Source organism: Molossus molossus, unplaced genomic scaffold (genome assembly GCF_014108415.1).
Source record: "Molossus molossus isolate mMolMol1 unplaced genomic scaffold, mMolMol1.p scaffold_m16_p_1, whole genome shotgun sequence".
Classification (NCBI taxonomy): Eukaryota; Metazoa; Chordata; class Mammalia; order Chiroptera; family Molossidae; genus Molossus; species Molossus molossus.
The window spans coordinates 63,507,621-63,522,387 of NW_023425344.1; the positions used below are offsets into that span (position 1 = coordinate 63,507,621).

The 14,767-nt window shown below is 43.4% G+C and overlaps 1 non-coding gene and 1 pseudogene across 1 annotated transcript; one reads left to right on the forward strand and one right to left on the reverse strand.

Annotated features, from left to right (window-relative positions):
• Window positions 1-612: 612 nt before the first annotated feature.
• On the reverse strand, window positions 613-773 carry LOC118622747. The gene has a single exon (XR_004958124.1). It is a non-coding gene; the product is annotated as a U1 spliceosomal RNA (small nuclear RNA).
• A 3,875-nt stretch (window positions 774-4,648) lies between these two features.
• LOC118618196 lies at window positions 4,649-5,905 on the forward strand (annotated as a pseudogene).
• The last annotated feature ends 8,862 nt before the right edge of the window (window positions 5,906-14,767 follow it).

Sequence of the window (14,767 nt, forward strand, 5' to 3'; positions counted from 1 at the left end):
AAAGACGGACAAAGAATAAGGGAGTGGCTTTGATAAGCTTTGACTTCAGAATAATAGAGTGAGGAACATAATCACAGCGCTTCCAGATGCCACATCAGCCTAGGAAGTAAAAGGTATGCACAGGAACTAAGAATACAAAACCTCGGCAAAATTTCCCAAAGTTAATAACTTAAGCATACTTGTTTTTTATTTCGTTCTGTTTATTTTTGTTTTCCCTCTCAAAGCCTAGTGGTTCTGTGTGCTTATATTTAGGGAGAGCAAGAAAGGGTGGTACCTGGGAGATTTCCTTGAGCTGGTCTGGGAGAGATCTTATCTCTAACAGGGCATGTCACCTGGAGTGTGTCCATATGTCTGTATGTCTGTGCACCGGAGGAAACAGTGTGCAGTCCTGGGAGGCTATTTGGCTGAGATCTTCCACACATAATGGGCCTCAAACTTAGACTTTGAAAGTTACCTCCAAGAAAGAATGTGCACACAATCACAGAGGATCACACACACTGACCAATGGAAAGAAAACAACTATCTTCCCATTTTAATCCCATGTCCCATTAAACAACCACATAGCCCTTATAGGATATGCATTAGCATTTATTTATTTATTTGTTTGTTTACCAGGGGAGAATGCAAACACAGCCCCCCACTACCACAGATTATTCAGTCGAGGTTCCACATTGGGGAAATCGCGGGGGTCGGCACACCAGAGCGCCATGGGCGAGGCTCACCCTGGGAAAACCACCTTCATGACCCTGGTATCTCCCCTGCCAGGTAAATATACATTAATAGTTTTAATAATTACTATAATTATCCTGTGAGTAATAACAATGCATATGTTAAAAGTGCTAAATTGTTATAGGCAAATAGACGACAATTTTGGGAATTCTATTTTAGAATTCACTTATCTTTTAATATACCAGGAACTCTACAAAACGGAAGTAGCTTGGGCCCTTCTCAACCTTTGATAGGCTCTGATTCTAAGCAATTGGATGGGTGGTTCAGTAGTTAAGAAGAGAGGCAAGTAAACTTTATTTCTAGGGTCTGAAATAATGAAAAAGGAAGACACAGTACTGCCCTGGCGTGAGAAGGGACCCGGGGACTTTTCAGTAAAAGGTTCTTATGATGGTCCCTGGCAGTATTATTTAGACACTCCATCACAAATCAACTTCTGCTTGAACTACCCTAATATTTTTCAATAAAACTAGTTGTTTTTCTTTGCTCTATCTAGGTAATCTAGAATACCAAGTCCCACTCGACTTGAAAGACATGGACTATAGTCTTGATCTCAAGTCAGCTAGGTGCTGAGAAATACAACAAAACCCTCTAAGCTCCTTGTTAAAGGATCCTGCTGACAGCTTGGCTCTTACATGTAAGAAGATAATGAGCAACGCAAGGCAGTCTAGGTCTAGAACTGTGGGTGGGAGTTCCTCAGGAAGAGAACCTCTGGTCAGAGAGAAAGCTGTGGGTGAGCCAGAATCTAATCTAAAGTGGGCCTTTTCACTTCTGAGTTCGTGTCCATGCGTTTTCCGGATACTCTTGTGAATGTTTGTGGGAAACCGAAGGAAGAAAATGCGATGAAGAGACAAGATTCTGAAGAAGGAGGGGATGCCTGGATACGATGTCCAAGAGGATGAGAATGGATGGAAAGGTGAGCCTTTGTTTGGGGCTGAAGGAGGCGAGATCAGGTTTAAAGAAACCAGACAGGTGGGGTAGAGGAAGTAAGGAAACATCTATCAGGTAAGCTGGGAATATCCTTCAGTATAAAAATTCAGGGAAGAGTTGGTCACGTAAGAAGGGGGAAAATTCCAGAGAGTTGCCAAGATGAATACATTTGTAATTATATGAAGAAGAGGTGGGTGAAAGGGCTCCTTAGCAGCAGGGTGCAGCTACCTGGTGGACTGCACGCACTTTTCAGGATGGGATCGCTGCGCCTCCAGCAGCTCCCAGCTTCACTCAGCCTGCACTGGAAGCCGGACTGTGCAGTGATTCTAAGTGCTGACGCCGAGAACAAAGCGGCCGGCCTTCGAGTTCTTGTTCTTACTGGTCCACAACTTGAGTCCTATCTTTTTAGGGGGAAGACATGGGCTGGCTAAAAATAAAAATAAAAAGACAGCCTTCTCTGTGCCAGTTTGCCAGTTTGACCATATCTCAGCCTTTATAGACTAAAGATGGCCCTATAAATGGAATCATTTTTATCTGCACTTCTTATAAGAGATGTTTTGTAAAACAGTTTTATGGCCATGAGCATCTCTTTCATGGGTTAAAATACAGTTCCTACTTCTCACTTTTATTTTATCAGTATAGTTTAAGGGACAAACCAAAGAACTTATATGCATATATGCATAACCAAGGGACACAGACAACAACGCGGTGAAGGCGGGGTTGGGGGTGGGGTGGAGCAGGGAGGAGGGTGTCAATGGGAGGAAAAAGGAGGGACATCTGTAATAAAAAAAAAATTAATCAATTAAAAAAAAAGTAAAGCTGGGCCCCAAATTCAGAATTGCTGACAAAGGAGTTACATTTAAACCTCTTACTCCTACTCCAGGGGGTAGTTGGGGGCGGGGGTACAAGCGGGAGACCTACTGGTTTCTCTTAAAGAGATTTTGTAACCGTGAATTGGGGTAGAAATTTCTAATATCCTCTGACTCTTAATCAAGAGTCAATTAACAGGAAGGAAGATGAACTATAAAGTTACAGCTCTGTGGCCGATTTTCATTGCCTTAATCTCTATTCCTAACTGACGTATCACATAATTTGTCTCTTTTGGGTCTTGGATAGTTCACCTGCAAAAGGTGCTATGTTTACCACACTGATCAGGATGCACAGAAGTTGTTTTTGTTTTTTTTTTTAAGTAAAAGAGACAGAGTCATCCATTCTGTGTGACTGAAACAGCCTGCTCTGAGCTGTTCATTTATGTCACCTCTTTGTGACCTTCGCTTCCGAGACCTGGCTAGGGAAGCAGCCCCCACCAATGGCTTTTCCTTTCTACAGTTTAGGAGAAACAGCAATGATATAACACGACATATTTTCCTGTCAATTGATTCAAATGCATAAAAAATACAGTCACCCAGATGACTACAGATGCCAAGTCTCAAATGTGATTAAATTCTGAGTAAAGTGAAGCATTATTCAGGCACCAAGTGCACACAGCCAAGGCCAGCCCTACTTCCTCCATCAGTAAGTAGAGAACTATCTCTGGGAGTTTCACCGGGAGCCCTTGCTTGAGGCTCCAAGCAGAGGGAGATGTGATTTACAGTTTTAGCCCTAATGCCACAATTACTTGAAATATGGTATGCTTCCACACAGCATATAACTAATATTTTCCCTTAACAAAGATAAGATATAGTTCATATCATGTAACTCAGTTTAATGTTAGGCTCAGAATAAATTAGTTTTACAAATGGAATTTTAAGTAAGGGTAAAGGCATTGTGGGGGAAAAAAAGAACAAAGGGACTCCTGCACCAAAAGAATAAAATGTAATAAAGGCAAGTTGTACACACACAGGAGAAGAAAAGTGGGTGATATACACATATGGTAGTTCCCTGTCGTCCGCTGGGGATTCGTTTCAAGACCCTGGTGGATGCCTGAAACCATGGACAGTACCAAACCCTGTATAGACTGTTTTTTTCCCATATACCATCCTATGACAGACTAATAATAAAGTAGAACAATTATAACAATACACTGTAATAAAGTTATGTGAATGTGGTCTCTCTGTCCAAATATTGTTCTGGTACTCATCCTTTCACTTAAAGGAAGCAACTCATGGCTTCTCTTTGGCATGTCCAAATTGCCAGTGTCACTACTCCTGTGCTTTGGGGCATCATAAGTAAAATGAGGACTCCTGGAACATGAGCGGTGCAATAACCATGGTAGTTGATCTAACAACCGAAGCAGTTACTAAGCGACTGGACGGGGAGCCCACATAGTGTGGAGATGCTGGACAAAGGGATGACTCAGACCCTGGAGAGATGGAGTGGGATGTTGCGAGATTTCATCACACTGCTCAGAGTGGCACACAATTTAAAACTTATTGTTTATTTCTGAATTTTCCATTTAATATTTTTGGACTTTGGTTGACTGCAAGTCACTGAAAGCCACAGAAAGCAAAACTGGGGATAAGTGGGGCCCACTATCTGGACTAGCATGGATCAGGAAGGCACAGAGACAGCCAAAACAGACCTACAGATATGAACTACCGAGATAACTCTGGCCCTTGAGTAGCAGGGAGCGAGGCAGCGCTACCCAGATTCATTTTTGAGTGGAGGGGAAACTGCTTTGAAATCTTCCTTTGAACTTTTCCTCAGTTGAAAGTCCAAATTCACAGCTTTAGACATTTTAACTGCTGACATTTTATATCGCAACCCAGGATACACACACATATGTAGACAGATACAATGCCTTCTGTTTTCTATTCTTTTCCATCCCATTTCATTTTTTTAAAATTACAATGAGGACACATGTTATCATTGAACTGTGTCTTCTGTGAAACTCATATATTAAAGTTCTAGCCCCCAGTACTTCAGAGAGTGACCTTATTTGGAGATGGTGTCTTTACCAGAGGTCATCAAGTTAAAGTGATGTCATTAGAATGGGCCCTAATCCAATATGATTGGTATCCACATAAAAAGAGAAAATGTGGGCTGCTTGAACCGGAGTCTCAGCCTCTCACCATCCTCCCTGAACAACATGAGCCTCAGCACCCGCTCCAGCTTCTCCACAAACTTCCGAACCTGAATTCCATGTGGTCGCCCAGTCACCAGTAGCTTGACCAGCATCTATGCAGGCACCAGGGACTTGGTCTCCCAGATCTCCGTGTCCCACTCCACCAGCATGCAGGGCAGCTGGAGGTCCGGGGGCATGGCTGTGGGGATGGCCCTGGGTCTAGTGGGCTTTGGGGGCATCCAGAGCAAGAAGGAAACTAAGCAATGACTGCATGACTGCCTGGCCTCCTACCTGGAGAGGGTGAGAAGAGCAGAGGCTAATAATCGGAGACTGGAAAGTATAATCTGGGAACACCTGAAGAAGAAGGGACCCCAGGTCAGAGATGGGGCATTATCTCAAAACCATTGAGGACCTGAGGGCTCAGATCTTTGCAAGTTCTGTGGATAATGCCCACATTGTTCTGCAGATTGACAGTGCCTGTCTTGCTGCTGATGACTTCAGAGTCAAGTATGAGACAGAGCTGGCCATGCTCCAGTCTGTGGAGAGTGACATCAGTGGGCCCCGAAAGGTGACTGATGACACCAATATCACTCAGCTGCAATATCTCTGGAGACGGAGATGGAGGCTCTCAAGGAGGAGCTGCTCTTCAAGAAGAACCACGAGGAGGAAGTAAATGCTCTATAGAACCAGAATGCCAACTCCAGGTTGACCGTGGAGTTGGATACTTGAAATCTCAGGACCTCAGCAAGACCATGGCAGATATCAGGATCCAGAAGCACTGAGAGGAGTTAGACTAGTACCGGTCCCAGCAGACTGAGGAGAGCACCACAGTGGTCACCTTGCAGACCAGTGAGATGATAGGAGCCGCTGAGCTGACATTCATGGAGCTGAGATGTATGAAGATCAACCTGGACTTGATGAGAAATCTGAGGCCAGGTTGGAGAACAGCCTGAGGGAGGTGAAGATGCACTATGCCATGCAGATGGAGCAGCTCAACGGGATCCTGCTGCACCTGGAGTCAGAGCTGGCCCTGACCTGGCAGAGGGGCAGCACCAGGCCCTTGCGTACGAGGCCCTGCTGAACATCAAGGTCAAGCTGGAGGCTGAGATGATCACCAACCACCACCTGCTAAAAGAAGGGGAAGATTTCAATCTTGGTGACGCCCTAGACAACAGCCACTCCTGCAGGATTGTGGGTGGAAAAGTGGTATCTGAGGTCAATGACACCAAAGTTCCGAGGCATTAAGACAGCAGAAGTGGGGCACCCCTGGGGAGGGCAGAGTGCCAATAAAAAGTTCAGAGAATACTGAACATTAGAAAAAGAGAGAAAGAGAGCCCTTGCTGGTTTGGCCCAGTGGTTAGAGTGTCAGCCCATGGACCAAAGAGTCATGGGTTTGATTCTGGTCAAAGTCACGTGCCTTGGTTGCGGTTGGGTCCCCGGTCCTGGTCGGGGTCGTGTGGGAGGCAACCAGTCAATATGTCTCTCTCACTTCAATGTTTCTCTCTCTCTCTCTCTCTCTTTCTCTCTTTCTCTCTCTCTCTCTCTCCTTCCCTCCTTCTCTCCCTTCCTCTCACTCTATCTGAAAACAAATAGAAAAATATCCTCAGGTGAGGATTAAAAAGAGAGATAGAGAAATGTGGACACAGAGACAAGCACAGAGGGAAGACGATGTGAGGAGACAGGGAGAAGACAGCTATCTACAAGCCAAAGAGAGAGGCTTGGAAAAGTTCCTTCCCTCATAGCCTCAGAAAGAACCAACCCTGCCAATACCTTGATTACAGACTCCTGGCCTCCAGGACTGTGAGGCAATAAATTCCTGTTGCTTAAGCTACCCAGCCTGTAGTGCTTTATCATACAGCAGCCCAAGGAAAATTAATACAACACACTAAATTGATTTCATGATCCATGAATGGGCTCTGCCGAGTAGTTTGGAAAAAATGAATCTGGTGCCATTGCCCTCTCCAGCATCCTTGTTCCACCTCGAACACTTGCAGTAACAGGGAACTCACTACCTCTCACGGCAGGACATTCCATCTCTGGGTATCTCCGGTAGAGCTAAAATCTGATGCTTGTAACTGTCCCACAGTTTTACTGCCACCCTTTGGAGTCATATGGAAAAGTCAAATTCCTCCTCATCACAACAGTCTTTCAACCTGACATTTGTATTCTGCAGCTACCAAATTTGTCCAAACTATCTCCTATAAACTCTGCATTCTTCCAAATTATTTTCTCTCAGTCCCTTGGACAAATCCAGACTCATTTCTTTGCCTTTTTGATGACCTCCCTTTCCTGCAAAATGAAATTGCCTTCCCTTCCTCTGCTGCTGGCTAAACCCCAACCTGCTCTAAAGGCTCAGCCTCTCCTCATCTTTACAAATCATTTTCTGATCCTGACAACTCAGAGCAATCTCTTCTTCCTCGAAACATCGCATACACTGTGCTGAATAGTAATGAAAGATTGGCCCATATTTATCAGCACCTAGGAAAACAGAGTTTTGACCATATTTACTGATCTTCTCATTTAACACAGGGACCTTGATGACGCAGTAGTTTCAAGCATCAGGTCCCTGGCTGACATGCCTGACTTAGTACCTTTGAAACTGCCTGCTGACCTCTTTCCTCTGCTCAAACCAGTTTTACTCAAAGTCTTTTCTCACCAGCCTCCTCTTGGGGTAAGCAGGGGCTCTGGATCAAAAGGCCAGAAAAGAATTGTGGATTCTCATAAATCTGAAAGTAGGCTGCTGACAGAATTTTGTAGTCACCCCAAAGCCACTCTTTCCATCTATTTTTCTCCTCTGTCTCCTCTCACAAGGTGGTGTGTTTACTCCACACATCACCTTGTAGGATCTCTGCCATTTTCATGGTTGTGAATACCAGGGAGACTTTGATGATTTCTTACAGACTTTTCCAGCCCAGATCTCTTTCTGGCGCTCTGCACTCACCTGTCCGATAGCCAGTCTCATGGACTTCTCAAAATCCATAGGTCTGAAATCAAAACCACGGTTTCCTCCTTTCTCCAAGATTTCCCACCTCCGGGAATGGTCTCACCATCCATTCAATTTTCCAAGCTAGAAACAGGGCTGTCACTACAACTCTTTCTCTGTTATCTATCAAGCACAATTCATTTGGCTTCTACCTTTCTAATCTCTCTCAAATTCACCTCTTTGCATTTTGAACCCTGGCCCCTGCCTACACTCAGCCTCTCAGCATGTCTCACCTGAGTTAAGTGCATCATGCTCAGTTGGTCTCTGCTTCTCTAGCTCTGTGCAATTCATCTCCCCGCTGCAATGTGAGTGATCTTTCCCAAATGTTCATCAATTATGTATCATTTTTGTACCAGCCAGGGTCCAGCCAGGAAACAAACTACTCTGAAAAGCTGATAAAAATTTCATACTGAAAATTGGTTACATAGGTGATGACAGAGCTAAGAAGACAAAGAAAGGGTGGCGAGGCAACCCAGAGATTAGCAACAACAGAATAAAGAGCCCCCCCCCACGCCCCCTGCCCCCCACATCCGCCGGGGCGGCACAAAGGGGTTGTGGTTATTACGGGGCCCAGAGTCTGGGGTCATCCAGCAGTAGTGGGAACTATCCAGCCGGTGCAGAGAGAGACGAGGCCACAGAGCACGTAAGTAGAGTTGCCGCTGGCAACGCTGCTGGAAGTGGAAAGAGTCAAGGAGAAACACCGGGATTTCAGCCTTCCCACCACCATCCAATTTCCCCGCAGTCCCTTCGTTTGGCCAAACCCAGCCCGAAGCTAGGGCATGTTAGCGCCCAGGAAATGCAGCCTGCAGGGATGGGACAGGCAGTACAAGGGAAGGGCTGGGAAAGGACCTGGGCGCAGTCAGGCCTAAGACTGGATGGCCTCCCTCCTAGAACATCGACAGTGTCCCTGCACTGACGCCTTCCGCACAAAGTACTCTGGGAGACAAGGTCATGTGCCCTTGCTCTGGACCCTGCTTGTCTCTCTAGGGCCACCCTTTACCAGGTTTACCAACCCTCCCTATGCTCATTCTCCATCAGTACTCCCAGCTGAGGACCCCTGCACTTCTCTGAATATGCTGACTCTCAGCGCTGAGCCTTCACACACGCTACTCCCTAGGGCTAGAGACTACTCCCCTTCCTCACCTCCTCACAGGGCAACTCCCACAGCAGTTCTGCCTCCTCACTCACCCACACCCTCTGGTCTGTCGGTCTGTCGGGCACCACTCCTTCAAGCCAGGGACAGAATCCCAGTGTCCTTCTCAGAGTAAAGCACAGTGCCCAGTACATTTAGTGACTACTTGTCCAGCAGATGAATAAGTTTGGTTTCAAGGAAAGTTATATTTCACTTAGGATATGACTTCATTTTTCAACCACAAGGTTTATTTTTAAAATTTACTCCAAATATTTTTAATACTGGAAAGTTTTCCTTTCTGGAAACCAGGGAGTCCCTCCAAGATATTTTTGGAATATGACTTCAAAACTGAAAAACTACCTAAAAATAGGGGGCAAGAAAACTAAAAAAGTAAATAGTATTTTAATGTCCTCAAATTATTGAAGGGTATTACTTTTTTAAAAAACAAATCATGCCCTGGCCGATTTGGCTCAGTGGTTAGAGGGTCAGCCCAAGGACCAAAGAGTCGCGGTTCAATTCTGGCCAAGGGTACTTACCTTAGTTTCGGTTTGTCCCTGGCCTTGGTCGGGGTCATGCGGGAGGTGACCAGTCCATGTGTCTCCCTCACATTGAGGTTTCTTTCTCTTCTCTCTCTCTCTCTCTCTCTCTCACTCTCTCTCCTTCCCTCCCTCCCCTTCACTCTATCTGAAGATAGATGGAAAAAATATCCTTGGGTGAGGGTTAAAAAAATAAATAACAAATCCTACTTTATTTAACACATAATTTTGGTTCAGAATCATAGTACAGCAGTGGTTCTCAAAGGGTGATCCATGGAACGCTGAGAGTCCTCAAGACCTTTTCAGGGTTGTCCACCAGGTCAAAGTTATTTTCATAACAATACTGTGACATTTCAGCCTTTTTCACTGTGCTGACCATATATATTTACAGCATAAACTCAACCATGGTTAAACTGCTTTTAGCTTAACATAAACTTAGGTAGTGGCACCCAGCTTACTAGTTGTCTTTGTATCTAAACTAAAGAATGACAGTTTTACTTCATGATGTCCTTGACAAAGCTGTAAACATTACCGATATAATTAAATATTGACCTTTGGGTAAAAGATTCTGTGTGATGTAACTGTATACATAAAGCACACCAAAGTAGGATGGTTGCCTGGAGGTAAACTCATTTGTGGTTAAGTTGTGAACTTAGTTGGCTACTCTTCCCCTCTCCCCAAATACCATCTTTACTAATAGGGCACTTGATAGACAGACAGACTTGGCAATTTGACAGGCATTTTCTCAAATACAAACAAAGTAAGCCTCTCACTTTAAGGAAAACAACTGATAGTACTTGTTACCAATGATATCGCATAAGATTTCAAGCCAAAATCTTGAAAACTTGTATTTGTCACTATGAGCTTGACCACTTACCAATACTTAAAAACTTTTCTGATGATGTGAATCATCAGAAAAATAATTCCTTGTCAGAGGAAATTAGCACACACTCAGTGGCTTAAAACAACACAGATTTTTTTTTTTTCAGTTCTCTTGACTAGAAGTCCAACACAGGTCTCCCTGGACTACAGTGAAGGTGTCAGCCGGGCTCTCTGAGGCTCAGGGGAGAATGTTCCCTTGCCCTTCCCTGCCTCCAGAGGCTGCCCTCGTTCCTTGGCTCTTGGCTGCTTCCTCCATCTTCAGAAACAGCAGCAGAGCTTCTCTTTGACCTCTGCTCTGTCATCACCCCTTCCTCCGACCCCCGCTTCCCACTCCTTCCCCCACGTTGCAAGACCCTTGTGATGACATTGCTCCCACCTGTATCATCCAGGGTACTCTCCCTATATTTAAGCTCAGCTAATTCACAAACGTTATTCCATCTGCAGCCTTAATTCCCCTTTGCTATGTAATCTGACATATTCATACACTTTGGCAATGAGGCTGTGGATGTCTCGGGGGGTGGGGGGGTGGGGGGGCATTATTCTGACTACAATAGGTGGTGATGTTAATGACTATGAATTTTTTTACATATGTAGATATTTTTAAGCGTGGGTCAACATTTGGAAGATCTGCATAACTTAGTGAACCAACATTTCCGAAATGACCAATGTTTTTTTTTTTTGTTTTGTTTTGTTTTTTTTTATCCTCACCCGAGGATATTTTTCCATTTTTTGTACAGATAGAGTGGGAGGGAGAGAGAGGAAGGGAGAGAGAGAGAGAAACATCGACGTGAAGGGACACATCGAGTGGCTGCCACCTGCACAACCAACCAGGGCCGGGGACAAACTGCAACCGAAGTACGTGCCCTTAGCGGGAACCGAACCCGGGTCTCTCTGGACCGCAGGCCGACGCTCTAACCGCTGAGCCAAACTGGCCAGGGCCGAAATGACCAATGTTTGACAGTCAAAAGCACGCGTGGCTGAAAGTTTTATTCAAAGCGCAAGACAGATGGATGGAATGTTAGAGTACAAAAATTTCATTGGGGTGGTTTCAGATTCCAAATCTCAACTAACCTTTTAGAAACTAGCATTTGTTGAATTTTGATGTAGAATCAAAGAAGAATACACAAAGTTATCTGGAAAAACCATTAAAATACTTCTCCTTTCCAGCTACATATCCATGTAAACCCAGGTTTCCTTCATATAACTCAACCAGCACAACAATATATTGAACAGGTTGAATGCAGAAGGATATGAGGATCTAGCTGTCCAGCCAGACTTCAACGAGGTTTACAGAAGGGTAGAACATTGTCACTCTTCACACTCACTGTTTTTGAAAACATGGTTATTTTTCATAAAGATATGCTTTCCATATTAAAATGTAATAGATTTATTATTGTTACTTTTAAATGGCTTACTACATTTTTAAAAAATTGTTTTCAGTTTTAATTTCTGGTATGATGTATAATTTCTGATATGATATGATATGATATGATATGATGATATGATATGATATGATATGATAGCTATAACACACATAAACAACAGCTTTTTAATGTCCTCAATAATTTTTAAGAATGTAAAGGAGTCCTGAGACCAAAATGGTTGAGAACAGCTCTACTAGAGTAATGGTTGTTCCAGGGAAAAAGATGAATATGTGATCTTTTGTTATTTAAAAAAATTCTTTTTTCTCTATCGATTTGAGAGAGAGAGAAAGGGAGAGGAAGAGAAAGAACATTGATGAAAGAGAACATCGACTGGCCACCTCCTGCATGCTCCCCACTGGGGATCGGGCCCACAACCTGGGCATGTGCCCTGACCGGGAATTGAACCAGCGACCTCTTGGTGCATTGGTTGACGCTCAACCACTGAGCCACATCGGCAGAGCTGAATATGTGATCTTTAAATCTGCACTCTGTTTATAAGAGAGTTTGCCCCACCCCTCTGCTTACATTGGCCTTTATAATGATTATGACATTCTTGTGAAGGTCACTGGGTTGGTCAGAATGCCCACAGGCAAGGTGACCAGCTGAAGAAAGAGGAAGCCCTGCCACTTGATCAAGCAGCAGAGGTGCCAATAAAGCCGTTCTGGTCACAAAGTATAGTAAGGGCATCAAAAGGGAGAGGGAGTGGCCTGGGCTGCCTCCTGTGTCCACAGAGCTGGGGCAGGAAGAGAGCCACACCTACTGTCCTGCCTCCTATATATAAAATATATATATATTTTAATTTTATTTTTGTTACAGATGTTTCTCCTTTTTTACTCCATTGACACCCTCCTCACCATCCCCCCCACCCCGTCCTCGGCTTTGTTGTCCATGTCCATTGGTTATGCATCCATGCATATAAGTTCTGTGGTTTATCTCTTCCCACCCCCCCACCACCCCCTCTTGTAAGGGTTGTCAGTCTGTACCCTACTTCCATGTTTCTGGGTCTACCCTATTCCTCAGACTGTTATATTCATAATATTCCATGTATAAGTGAGATCATGTGGTATTTGTCTCCTTCTGCTTGGCTTATTTCACTTAGGATAATACTTTCCAGGTCCCTCCATGTCATCTCAAAGGATAAGAGATCTTTCTTTCTTACAGCTGCATAGTACTCCATTGTATATATGTACCACTGCTTTTTTATCCATTCATCCACTGATGGACACTTGGGCTGTTTCCAGATCTTAGCTATTGTAAATAGTGCTGCTATGAACATGGGGGTACACACATTCTTTCTGATTGGTGTTTCAGGCTTCTTAGGGTATATTCCTAGAAGTGGGATCACTGGGTCAAATGGAAGGTCAATTTTTAATTTTTTGAGGTAACACCATATTGTTTTCCATAGCGGCTGCACCAGTCTGCATTTCCACCAGCAGTGCACTAGAGTCCCCTTTTCTCCACACCCTCACCAACATTTGTCTGAAGATTTGTTGATGGCGGCCATTCTGACAGATGTGAGGTGATACCTCATTGTTGTTTTAATTTGCATCTTTCTGATGATTAGTGATGTTGAGCATTTCTTCATATGTCTCTTGGCCATTTGTATGTCCTGTTTGGAGAGGTGTCTATTCAACTCCTCTGCCCATTTTTTAATTGGGTTCTTTGTCTTCCTTTTGTTGAGTTGTATGAGTACTCTATATATTTTGGAAATTAACCCCTTATCTGATGTATCATTGGCAATGATGTTCTCCCATATAGTGGGTTGCCTTTCCATTTTGATGGTTGTTTCTTTTGCTATGCAGAAGCTTTTGAGTTTGATGTAGTCCCATGTGTTCAATTTTTCTTTTGTTTCTGTTGCCTTAGGTGATGTATCAGTAAAAATTCTGCTGTGTATGATGTCTGAAATTTTGTTGCCTACATTTTCGTCTAGAATTTTTATGGATTCATGGGTCACATTTAAGTCTTTTATACATTTTGAGTTTGTTTTTGTGTATGGTGTAAGTTGATGGTCTAGTTTCCTTTTTTCTTGCATGTAGCTGTCCAATTTTCCGAGCACCATTTATTAAAGAGGCTGTCCTTACTCCACTGTATGCTCTTGCTACCTTTGTCATATATTAATTGAGCATATTACCTTGGGTCCATTTCTGGGTTCTCTGTTCTGTTCCACTGGTCTATATGCCTGTTCTTGTGCCAGTACCAGGCTGTTTTTATTACAGTGGCTTTGTAGTAAAGCCTGAAATCTGCTAATGTGATCCCTCCAACTTTGTTCTTTTTTTTTTCAAGATTGCTGTGGGTATTTGAGGTCTTTTTTGGTTCCATATGAACTTTTGCAGTACTTGTTCTAATTCTGTGAAGTATGCCGTTGGTAGTTTGATGGAGATTGTGTTGAATCTATAGATTGCTTTGGGTAATATGGACATTTTAATGATGTTAATTCTCCCAATCCATGAACAGGGCATGTGCTTCCACTTTTTTATATCTTCCTCTATTTCTTTTTTCAATGACCTGAAGTTTTCTGCAAATTAGTCCTTTATTTCTTTGGTTAAGTTTATTCCTAGGTATCTTAATTTTTTTGCCGCAATGGTAAATGGGATTGTTTTCTTAGTTTTTCTTTCTGTGAGTTCATCATTGGTGTATAGGAATGCCATCAATTTCTTGACGATAATTGTGTATCCTGCTACTTTGCCAAATTCATTTATTAAGTCTAGTGCACTTTTGATGGAGTCTTGGGGTTTTCTACATATAGTATCATGTCATCTGAAAATAATGACAGTTTCACTTCCTCCTTTCCAATTTGGATCCCTTTTATTTTTTCTTCCTGTCTGATTTCTGTGGCTAAGATTTCCAGTACTATGTTAAATAAGAGTGGCAAAAGTGGGCATCCTTGCCTTGTTCCTGTTCTTAAGGGAAATGCTTTTAGTTTTTGCCCATTGAGTATGATGTTGGCTATAGGTCTTTCGTATACGGCCCTTATTATGTCTAGATATGACCCCTCTATTCCCACATTGCTGAGCGTTTTTATCAGAAATGGATGCTGGATTTTGTCGAAGGCTTTTTCAGCATCTATTGATATGATCATGTGGTTTTTATTCTTCATTTTATTTATGTGGTGTATCACATTTATTGATTTGCGAATATTGTACCAGCCTT